This window comes from Pelobates fuscus, chromosome 5 (genome assembly GCF_036172605.1).
Source record: "Pelobates fuscus isolate aPelFus1 chromosome 5, aPelFus1.pri, whole genome shotgun sequence".
In the NCBI taxonomy this organism is placed as follows: Eukaryota; Metazoa; Chordata; class Amphibia; order Anura; family Pelobatidae; genus Pelobates; species Pelobates fuscus.
In genome coordinates, this window is record NC_086321.1 from 20490237 (window position 1) to 20502736 (window position 12500).

Consider the following 12500-nt stretch of genomic DNA (forward strand, 5'->3'; position numbering starts at 1 on the left):
TTTCCACGAGGTACTCGAGTTGTCTTACCCGCTGCCCTCCAGGTTGATCTCCCAGAAGTGGCATCCGCCAGGCCATTTGTTCCTCCAACTGGTATGCGACACCAGGAAGGCGCTGCTGCCGTTGATACTGGACTTCCTCCAGGGCATCGTACCATAATTCTTTCCGGGCATTATCTCTCCATTCTAATTCACTCTCTTCCTCAGGTGTGTGTGTTGCCCAGGGGTCTACGAACCCCATTTTCCCAAATCTTTGTGTAGACAGGGACGCTGTAGGCACACTAACGTCGCCCTCAATTTGTAAATCCAAACGTACTGTGTCTCCGAGCTGCTTTACCTCGCACTAGGACGCCATCCCACCGCTTGCCACCAATGTAACGGATCGCCTGGCACCCCGACTTGGTACCTCCGTTAATGGATGCTCCTAGTGCTTCCTGAGGACTCCAAGCACTCTGGCAGACACCACAATCACCGAATCCGAGAAACCTTTAAATTCTCCCAAGCATATGAATGCTGTAGACCATTGAATAGGAACCATACGAATAGGCTTACACTCCTAGCAGTCAACTGGAACAGCATGCAATCAATCCTTCCCCAATAATGAGACGACACTTCACTTTGAGGGTAAAACAGGAACTCTGGACTGGCTCATCCAGCCTGGCTTTTATTTCCAACTCACACATACAGGCCACACCCAGGGGGAGGCATAAAAGAACCAATGACATAGATGTTACCTCCCACACATCCCCTCCCCTTAGTGTGACACATAATCCCATTATGCATACAGTGTAAAATATACTTTTACACAACTTTCATAACTTTAAAACCATACATCACATTCACATAAAAATACATATCCACAATCAATCCATTCAGGGGAACAACATATTAAAAAATGGCATGAATCCGACCAGGGGTTCAAAAGTTACTAAAAGTATCTTTTGTTCCTTTCTGGCTGGCAGAAAAACATCCCCACAATGCACCCTGGTTTCCTCCCTTCTGCCCTGGAGTTAATTGGAGAAGTAATCCAATTACCCAGGACTAAAGGCAGACTCCATTAACCACATGGTTGCAAAACAACATAAAACACTTTAAAATACATAAAGTCACATTTACACATAACACACAGACATTTCACCTATCCCCAGATAGCTGGGATCTGCACGCACAAAACTACCGAATAGCGCGCAGATCCTACTCACACAGTACAATTGCCATGGAGCTAAAGTCTTTCATTATATGAATAGGCTCCATGGTATGGCTATCTGGGGTATCACATTCCCATAAAGTCTGGTCCATAGTCCAAAGGCAAGAGGCGGGCAATCAGCCCCCTCCAAGGACACGTGGCGAGGTCGGTTTCGCCACAGTCTGGTATCATGGGAGCTCGTGGTGGCCTCCAGCAGGACAATCTTGGCTGTTGCGCCTTCCACTGCGTCCTTAAAGTAGGCCATGTCCGCGGCGATGTCCTTACGCAGGTCTGCCAACATTGTTTTGAGCAGATCCGCCGTTACCGGTGCCCCGGCTGGTGGTTGTGCGGGAGAGGGTACCGGTGGTAAGCCCAGTGCTGAGCCTCTGTAGGGTCCCTCTCCGAGGTCCGAGGGGGTTCCATCCGAGGAATAGAAGGAGCCTTCGTCCTCCAGCGCCTGTTGCGCGGCCTGCTGCGTGTTGCGCAATAGTTCCCCAATATCTCTGGCGTTTGGGCTTTTCCCGGGTTTGGGTTTCTTGTGTTTTCTGCCCATCTTGTTCCCCTGCTTGGTTAGCGGGAAATTGGTCGTTTTTTTGTCCAATTTCCACCCGAAATTCTATATTCTTATTCTGCTTGGTGCAGAGCTCTGAAGTGTGCGACCATTCCGTTCCACGGCTAGCTCCGCCCCCCAGCTGTCTTATTTATTAACCACCAGGGGGAGGCATGAGAAGCTGCAAGCACATGGAAATCACACACCCACTCATGAACTGGACAGAGACCAATTTGTTGGTGATTTCAGCGATATACCTTTAAAGCTGATTTCCTGAGCAGAGAAACTATACATCCAGAAGAATGGAGTCTTTGTCGACATGCTATCACTCGAATTGTCAAAACATAAGGGCTCAGCTGTATATTTACTTGGCATGCTTGGACTTTGAACTGTCTTCTTTAACATTTAAAGGAACAAGCATGATAACCAATGTAGTGGTTATGGTCAGGGCCGCCATCAGGGGGTGACAACCATGACGGTTGTCACGGGCCCGGCGGCCCTGGGGGGCCCACCGCCCGGGCCCCACGTGGAGTGGCAAAACTGCCTCAGGTGCATCTGCACCGGGGCCCAGCATTTAGGTCCACCCAATGAGCCCTATATCTTCAGGAGCATGGTCAGCGCTGCGGCCGTGTAATAGCGTGACCGGGCCCCTTTAAATAAAATTCCGGCTGCACCGCAAGGGCTGCTGGGAGGAATTGACGGCTGGTCACTTCCTCCCAGCTTACTCCGCTCGGGGGGAGAGACAGCCGAGGAGAGGAGAGGCATCCGCTCCCATCATCCCCAGCCACCCTCCTGCAACTTAAAGTTAAGGAAGAGGAGGGTGGCTGATAAACGAGGTGTGTGTGTGTATATGTATGTGTCTGCATGTATGTGTGTGTGTGTGTATGTATGCCTGTATGTATGTATATATCTATCTGTATGTGTATGTATGTATGTTTGTATGTATGTTTGTATGTATGTGTGTATGTGTCTATCTGTGTGTGTGTGTATGTCAGTATGTATATATGTCAGTATGTATGTATGTTTGTGTGTATGTCAGTATGTATGTGTGTGTGTATGTATATATCTATCAGTATGTATGTCAGTTTGCATGCATGTCTGTGTGTGTGTATGTCAATATGTCTGTATGTATCTGTGTATGTATATATCTGTGTGTGTGTATGTATGCCATTATGTATGCATGTATGTCAGTATGTATTTAAAAAAAATATACTTTCCAGACAATCATTTCGGAGCTCCGCAAAGATCTTTGATTTGAGAGAGTATACTTTATACATTTTATTCTCTTCATTGTTATTGTATTGCACTGTGATTTTTCTTTTTAGATTTTAATTACACTCGATTCCTAGATATACATCTTTCTATTTAGTGTGGGATCTGAATTGTTCATGTTATTTAATAAGCTGTGTATATATTATATAAGGCCCTATCCTGTATGATTACAATGAATTATAGTGGTTATGGAACTCTTAGAAGAAATGAATAGCTACAGTCTTTGGTAGCCGATGATCTGACATACGGACTACATGCCCTGGCCAGTGGTGTGACTGCATAAGAGGGTAAAATGCTAGGTAGATTTGTTTGGGCAAGTACGTCTGTGCACATGATCCCGTCCTGCCATTGTATGTTGAGGATTTGTAATTTGATTTATGCTGTACGTAGAGAGGGTAACCCCTTTTTGCTGCCGAATGTGTAACTCCCCCTCTGGCAGCATCACTGGGTCATCATTAAACATACCAGAAGGTCATTTGTTGGCGGAGAGTGATCAGCTGATGCTGATGAATTACTTGTGAGATTGGCAAATCTCTGTGGAAACACAATGTCATCACAGCCAGCAGGAGATGAGAACGGGATCCCAGGGGCCCAGGTAAGAGGGCAAACCATTGTGTCAGGGACTCCTAGCATCATAGAATCATAAGCATCATGCTTGGAGTAACTCTATAACCATAGGCATGCGCAGCCTATTCAATTAGGGTGTGCACCCAAAAGCACAAACACACACGCCGCGTGTATATGTATGTGTGTATATATATATTTATATACACACACACATATACATACATACACTGCTGTGTGTGTGAGAGTGCTGTTAGTGTGCTGTGTGTGTGAGGGTGCTGTGTGTGTGAATTTGTTTTGAGTGATTGTGTGTGGGGGAGGGGGGACAGATTAGGAAAGGTAAGAAGGATCACCCCTCCCTTCTTACCTTTTGCCTGGGCGGGGGGATTCTTGCTGCGATCCCTGGTCCCTGGTGGTCTTAGTGGTGAGAGTGAACTCTAGCCTGCAGGGCTAGAGTTCACTCTCACGAGGTCTGAGCATTGCCGTGGAAACGCTCCGACCTCGTGAGAGAAACCCGGAGGAGCTGCAAGATAGAGTTCTCCAGGTCCTCTCCTGCCTCTGGGCCAGTGAGGGAGATCTTTGATCTCCCCACCGGCCCATGGAGGCACACAGCAGGGACGGCGCTCGGATCTCCCCTGACTTCCCCTGCCGTCCTCGATCAATGCGCAGGCCGTGGGGATTAGGGTGTGCCCAGGCACACCCGGCGCGCACGCCTATGCCTATAACATGTATTTTGTATAAATGTAGGTACTACAGCAGTACCATAATAATATATGCATGTTCTCGGTATGACCTAAGCAGTTCTATGTATGTCTGGAGGACAGAGTAGACTCATTGGGTTTAGCACCCACCACTCCACTCACTAATGTCCCATATGATGTGATCACAAGGAAGAATAAATTAGTGGACAGCCTTACAGGAGAGTCTGGTTACCTCCTCTGAGATAAACAGGGCCTTGATCATTGTCGGCTGAGGACTCCCAGCCAATGAGCAAAGTCCTGTATCGGCCAGGCTTAACTCAGTGAAGACATCATTCTCCTGCAAGGGAAGACGGGATGTGATGAGGGCGCGTGAAACCCAGGTAAGTTGCCTAAATACTCATATCCACTGTAGCTGTAGTGGTTATGGTGCTTAAAGTGTTCCTTTAATTTGTACTTGTCGCCAAACATGTGGTAAAAAAAATAGGAAATATAATAGAGGTGCTGTGGTGGAATCTCAGTAAAAATAAATTTACTAGGACAAGATTGCCACGTGGTATGTGCACTTGCATATGTTGATGTATCGGTCGGTTGGTTGCACGTGGCAACGATACAATCAGTAGTGTAAGGAGCATGTGTAGGAATACAGGATATACGAGTATTTCCCCTCCTCCATTGTGCTGGGCAAGCCATGTGGTCAAACAGGAATTTAGTCTCTATTCGATTGATGGATAAGAGTATGTGTAGGTTGAACTGATTATGGGAGGAGGTACATGCCTATATAAGGGACCTACACTGTATGATCAGGGCTCAGACTTTGCTGTTTTTTGGTGACATTAGTCCCTCTGAGTCCCGGTTGGTGAATCGAATAAAGAATCTCTTCCTTCCTGAAGAAACCTGTGTCCATCTCTCTGTGCTTGGCTTCCGTCAGTTTCTCCGGTATCATTTGGTGCAATTGGCCGGGAAGCTCATCGTTCAACGGTAGCTGAGAAGCAGAGGCGTGAGACGGTCTATCTTTGCCCATGCTCTCTACGGCTGCATCCCTGAACTTCTGCGTGGACCTCCCTTCGTCTCGGCGCCACTGGTCTGTTGTCCAGGAGATCATTGGCCTCTACATAGTAAGTGCTGGGGTGTCCCCGTCAATGAGTGTAAACTCAGGTTCAGGAACGAGGAGGTAAGACGACCACTGTTTTAGACGGTGGTCCCACTAAGGGTATTGGATACCGATTGTGCAGTAGGCCCATAAGGGGTTATTTGTGTATGGAATCTGCCCCCTCCAGTGGAGGGAAGGAGCGAAGGCGCACCGCTCGTAATTAAACGCCCTGTAGTCCCTCTGAGTCCCGGTCGGTGAATCGAATAAAGACTCTCTTCCTTCCTGAAGAAACCTGTGTCCATCTCTCTGTGCTTAGCTTCCGTCAGTTTCTCCGGTATCATTTGGTGCAATTGGCCGGGAAGCTCATCGTTCAACGGTAGCTGAGAAGCAGAGGCGTGAGACGGTCTATCTTTGCCCATGCTCTCTACGGCTGCATCCCTGAACTTCTGCGTGGACCTCCCTTCGTCTCGGCGCCACTGGTCTGTTGTCCAGGAGATCATCGCCCTCTACGTAGTAAGTGCTGGGGTGTCCCCGTCGATGAGTGTGAACTCAGGTTCAGGAACGAGGAGGTAAGACGACCACTGTTTTAGACGGTGGACCCACTAGGGGTATTGGATACCGATTGTGCAGTAGGCCCATAAGGGGTTATTTGTGTATGGAATCTGCCCCCTCCAGTGGAGGGAAGGAGCGAAGGCGCACCGCTCGTAATTAAACGCCCTGTAGTCAGCCCGTTTAATTTTGGTTTGGAGTCAGGCTGGGTTCTGTGTAAATAGCCCAAGCCGGACACCGGTGTCTTGTCTAGACTAGCGTTCTAGGGTGTATATTACGTTCGCTAGGTCGGAGGGACCGGAACCCCTAACTGACGTGTCTAAACGAAGCCCCATAATAACCCGACAACTGACCGCTACCCTCCAACCCCGACATTATCAAATGCCTCTCCGACTGACACCAGGCCCGACACACATTAACGGTGACGGCCAGTTACAACACGCTGATCCTGTATTCGTCTATGTTCCCTTCACTACTACTGATCTATTTAACTGGAAGACTCATAACTCCTCATACACCGATAAACCTCAAACCATGACGGATTTATTTACCTCCATAGTCCAGACACATAATCCCACTTGGGCTGATTGCCAGCAACTGCTTATGACATTGTTTAACAACGAGGAAAGGACACGGATAAACCAAGCGGCAATTAAAGCGCTGGAAGAAGTGGCCCGTACACAAAATCAGGCCAACCCAGCAGCATGGGCCGCAGCACATTATCCAAATACTGATCCGGAGTGGAATGTCAATGGCGCAGATATGGCCCATTTAAAAGCATACAGGGACACTATTATTGTTGGCATGAAAGCCGGAGGAAAAAAAGGCGATTAATATGTCTAAGACGGCTGAGGTATTGCAGAAATGTGATGAATCGCCCAGTGCCTTTTATGACCGATTATTGGAGGCATACCGGTTGTATACCCCCTTTAATCCAGAGGCTCCTGAGAATTCCCGAATGGTTAACTCTGCCTTTACAAGCCTACGGAGATATAAAGCGCAAGCTACAGAAGTTAGAAGGGTTTGTAGGGATGTCCATAACCCAACTAATGGAAATAGCAAATAAGGTCTATATGAATAGGGAGACAGAGACGAAGAAGGAGGAAGAGCGAAAGATGCGAAGGAAAGCGGATATGCTAGCGGTAGCTATCGCAGGCGTAGATAGAAGGGAAAAGGAAGCGTATAGGGGAACGGATAAAGGCGAGAATAAGTGGAATGGGGAGCCTTTGAGTAGGAACCAATGCGCGTACTGTAGGGAAGAAGGGCATTGGAGAAGTGAGGCAGAGCGAGAGGAAGAGGAGGCCCTGGAGGAAATAGTGGGAATAATAGAGGAAGTGTTAGTGGAGATAGATATTACCCAGCAGCGCAGAGACCCCGAGAGAGAGAGGATAGGGACTTTGTGGGTTTGGCTGACACAGTCATGGAAGACTATTGATACCGACCGGGCTCCATCCCCCTTGGCCGAGCGGAGCCTATGGTCGATGTAGCAATAGGGGGAAAAAGGAGTTCTTTCATGATTGACACTGGTGCTGAACATTCGGTGGTGACTGACCTAGTCGCTCCTCCTTCAGGAAGAACTATCACCGTAATAGGAGCAACTGGAAGGAGTGCCGCTAAACCGGTTCTTAAAAGTCGACTCTGTACATTGGGAGGCCACATAGTGAAACACCAGTTCCTTTATATGCCTGAATGTCCAGTCCAACTGCTAGGACGTGATTTGTTGTTGAAATTACAAGCACAGATAACATTTCTACCTAACGGAACAACATCTTTGAAGTTCAATGGACCCTCAGGTATAATGACAATATCTGTACCGAAGGAAGAAGAGTGGCGACTTTATACAGTGTTGACTAGCCAAAACCCTAAGAGTGATGAATCCTTGTTCAATATACCAGGAGTGTGGGCAGAGAATAACCCACCAGGACTTGCTCGTAATATCCCACCAATTCGTATCGAACTAAAGCTTGGGGTTTATCCAGTAAGCCTGAGACAATATCACATTCCACAAAAGGCCAAGAAGAACATACAATCTTATTTGGATAAGTTCATAAGGTATGGTATCCTAAAATTCTGTACTTCCCCATGGAACACCCCATTGTTGCCTGTTCAAAAGCCCGGTACAGATGAGTATCGCCCTGAGCAGGACTTGAGAGCAGTCAATGATGCGGTAGTAAGTATACATCCAGTTGTCCCCAATCCATATAACCTGCTTGATTTAATTCCGGGCGGGGCTACCTACTTCACAGTTTTGGATCTCAAAGATGCCTTCTTTTGCCTACGAATTGCTGTGGAAAGCCAGTGTATCTTTGCATTCCAATGGGAAAATGCTGTAACGGGCTCAAAACGCCAGATGACTTTGACAAGATTGCCCCAAGGGTTTAAGAATTCACCTACCCTATTTGGATCAGCTTTAAGTCAAGACTTACTGGATTTCAAGTCCATCCCAGGAGAATGTGTACTATTACAATACGTAGATGATTTGTTGATAGCGGCAGTTACAAGAGAGATATGTCAGCAAGCAACACATGATCTACTGCACATTCTTTGGAAGGCAGGATACAAGGTGTCCAGGAAGAAAGCCCAGTTGTGTCAGCCAACTGTCAAGTATCTGGGATTCCATATCTCTGAAGGTCAAAGGATAATGGGGCCAGAGAGAAAAGAAGCTGTATGCCAAATACCAATACCCAAGAATAGAAGACAAGTGCGAGAGTTCTTGGGGGCAGCAGGCTTCTGTAGGATATGGATTCCCAGTTATGCGATATTGGCGAAACCTCTTTATGTGACTATAAAAGGTACAGAACACGATCCCTTCCTGTGGACCCCCGAACAGCAAAAGGCATTTGAAGATGTGAAGAAGGCATTGATGAGCGCCCCAGCATTAGGTCTACCTGATCATACACGCCCATTCTACTGATATGTACACGAGCAAAGAAGAATGGCTGTGGGAGTATTGACACAGTACTTGGGATCATGGCAACGACCTGTTGCATATATGTCCAAACAACTGGATGCAGTGGCCAGTGGTTTTCCACCTTGTCTAAGAGCTGTAGCTGCCACCGCCCTGCTGGTAGCCGAAGCTGATAAACTCACTCTGGGTCAGGAACTCTACGTGCGAGTCCCACACGCAATACAGACGTTGCTAGACTATAAAGGCAATCATTGGTTTAGTAATAGCCGCATGACTAAGTATCAAGCTATGTTATGTGAAAACCCGAGAGTGCATCTAGAGACTGTTAATACCTTGAATCCAGCTACCCTTTTGCCACAACCTACTGAGAGTCAACATGATTGCCTGGAGGTGATGGATGAATTGTTTTCAAGTAGACCGGACCTTTGTGATTTTCCCATCCAGAACCCTGATGTCCAGTACTATACGGATGGCAGTAGTTATGTGAAAGAAGGGATTCGCTATGCAGGATATGCAGTGACAACCATAGACAAGGTGATAGAAGGTTGGCCATTGTCAAAAGGAACATCGGCACAGAAGGCAGAACTAATCGCACTCACACGAGCGTTACAATTGGCTTAAGGTTTGAGGGTGAACATCTACACGGACTCCAAGTATGCGTTTTTAACCACTCATACCCATGGAGCTTTGTATAAAGAAAGAGGACTACTGAACTCAGAGGGTAAAGGAATCAAGTACGCAGCTGAGATATTACAACTACTGGAAGCCGTGTGGGAACCGAAAGAAGTTGGTATCATACATTGTCAAGCGCATCTGAAAGGTGATGGTGATGTAACAAAAGGAAATCGGATGGCAGATAATGCAGCCAAGCGTGCTGCTGAATCAGGAAAACAGGAGTATGTGGAACGTATAGCTGCTCTCATACCAACCCCTCTGTCTCAATGGACTCCAATTTATACAGCTCAAGAAGAAGAGTGGTTAAAGACTGAAACTGGGAAGTACCTGGTGAATAAGTGGTATCAGTTAGAAGATGGAAGGATAGTTATTCCAGCATCGCTAGCCGTAGAAATTGTCCGGAATTATCACAATGGGACACATTCCGGGAGAGATAGTATGGAAGAATCTCTTAGGAACCATTTCTACATACCAAGATTGTCCAACTTGACTCAAGCCATTGTACGAAGATGTGTCCAGTGAGGCAAGGTCCAGTGAAAACCACCGGGAGTCCAGTATATGGGAGGACTCCCTATGTCTGATCTCCAAATAGACTATACGGTAATGCCTAAATCCGGCGGACATCGCTACCTACTAGTAGTTGTGTGTACCTACTCAGGTTGGGTAGAAGCATGTCCTACTCGTACAGAGAAAGCAGGAGAAGTTGTGCGATTTCTGTTACGGGAAATAATACCCTGATATGGACTACCATGTTCTATAGGATCGGATAATGGTCCAGCCTTTGTTCACCAATGCCTACAACAACTGACTCATATGCTCGGTATTAAGTGGAAACTTCATACGGCATATAGGCCTCAGAGTTCTGGAAAAGTGGAAAGAATGAACAGAACTATTAAGAACCAATTGGCAAAGATGTGTCAAGAAACTCAACTTAAATGGAATGTTCTTTTGCCAATAGCTCTGTTACGCATTCGTAGTACACCTACCAGAAGGATGGGTCTTTCACCTTTTGAAATTATGTATGGGCGTCCACCTCCCGTACTTGGTAACTTAAGGGGGGATTTAAGTCAGTTGGGAGAAGGAATTACCCGGCAGCAGGTTGTAGAGTTGGGTAAAACTATGGAGGAGGTACAGAAATGGGTACAAGATAGATTACCTGTGAATATTTATCCACCTGTCCATTGTTATCATCCAGGAGATCAAGTTTGGATAAAGGAGTGGAACAGTGTACCGTTGGGGCCAAAGTGGAGGGGTCCTTATGTTGTTCTTTTGTCTACCCCTACAGCTATAAAGGTGGCTGAAGTGACTCCGTGGATTCATGACTCCAGGGTTAAACCAGCAGCAGTAGATTCTTGGCAAGCTACACCAGATACAGAGAATCCCTGCAAGATCCGGTTAAAGCGTGTAACTCAGTCGGAGTGACGAGGAGATATTGGGACTTCAAGAGTAAACAAAGAGATCAGCAAGTTGGTGTTTTGACGGCCATAATAAAGCCTGACCACCTACCCACGTTACATAGCCAGAGTGTCTTGAAGGGACCTCTGTGAAGGGAAGAGAGGACTTGAAGGACTCCATTCCTTGCAGCCCTTACACCCTGGAAGCTGAGGTGCCATCGCACGGTCGAAGAATGAGGACAAAGATGTCAGGAGTGATGTGTTTTATAATGTATATATGTGTGTTTTTAATTATTCAGGAAGGTAGAGGTACCGACACACCTGGCTGTGAGGTTTGCATTAAGACTACAAAAACAGGTAATCATATTTCCCAGACCCTTATTTGGCATTCACAATATGAGTGTAAAGGATATGTATCTAAGTGTAGATACTTAGGTATAGATTATAGTGTATGCCATTTAGGAGTAGGAGAACCTAAGTGTTTTAGTCCAGAGTATCAACCCCGTACAATTTGGTTGACCCTTCGGAATGGAGACCCACAGGGGACCCTAATAAATAAGACAATACTAGAAACCGTACATTCTTCGGGTGTTCTGCTATTTCATGCATGTAAGGCGATATCAAGTGGTAGAAAACCGTGCAATGTATGCAGGGATCTTAAATGGGAAAGAACGTATGGGTCTAATGATAAGTATATTTGCCCCAGAAGTAAGAACAAGTATATAGATCCAAAATGCCCAAATAAGAATTATAATTATTGTCCGTATTGGTCTTGTGTAGGGTGGGCAACTTGGGGACAGACAGTAGATAAGGATATGATTGTTACTAAGTTGCCTACCAAGCCATATTGTAAGTCTAGGGAGTGTAACCCAGTCCATATACTTATTAATAATCCTGAACAGTTTATAGATAGAATCTAGAAAATAGGTAAAGTACCAGCGCTGATATGTAGATGAAAAATGTAATACAATTTTATAAAGAGTCCCACTAATATTCAGCTGCTGTGCCACTCCAATCTTATCTTTCAAGAATGAAGTAAAACCAGTGTATGGGTGAAGCGCTATATAAATGAGTAACCACAGTGTAAAATACCAGGTGATTTAAACCAGAAAGATCAACAAATACCTTCTGTGTTATCAATTTCACAACAACTCTTAACAGGGGTTCCTAAAAACATAAACAGAAAAATCCAAACATAGTGCAAACTGTAGTGCTAAAAATTATGATATAAAATTTCCACAAATTGCCCACTCACACTTTTAGGAGCTAGAGGGGTATAGCTCAATAGAAGCACTTTCAGAGTCCGTAGAGGCGACTCTTATCCCTTCTTTTATCGCTTTCTTTCTTGTATTCTGGAAAGTATAAGGGAAAATACCTCTGGTGCAATAACGTAAGTACACTTTATATATCGTTGAAGGAAAAAAGGGTACTTACAAACCCAGAGCCATCCGTATCGGCTCTGATCCAATAGCATATGTGGATTAAGGACCACACTCCTTCTTTAAGAATAGCAGGAAAAATGCCCAAAGTGTGTATCAAAAATGTAAACTTTATTGACTAAATAAACAATTAGTACAATAAAAATATAAAAATATATATATATAAAAACACACT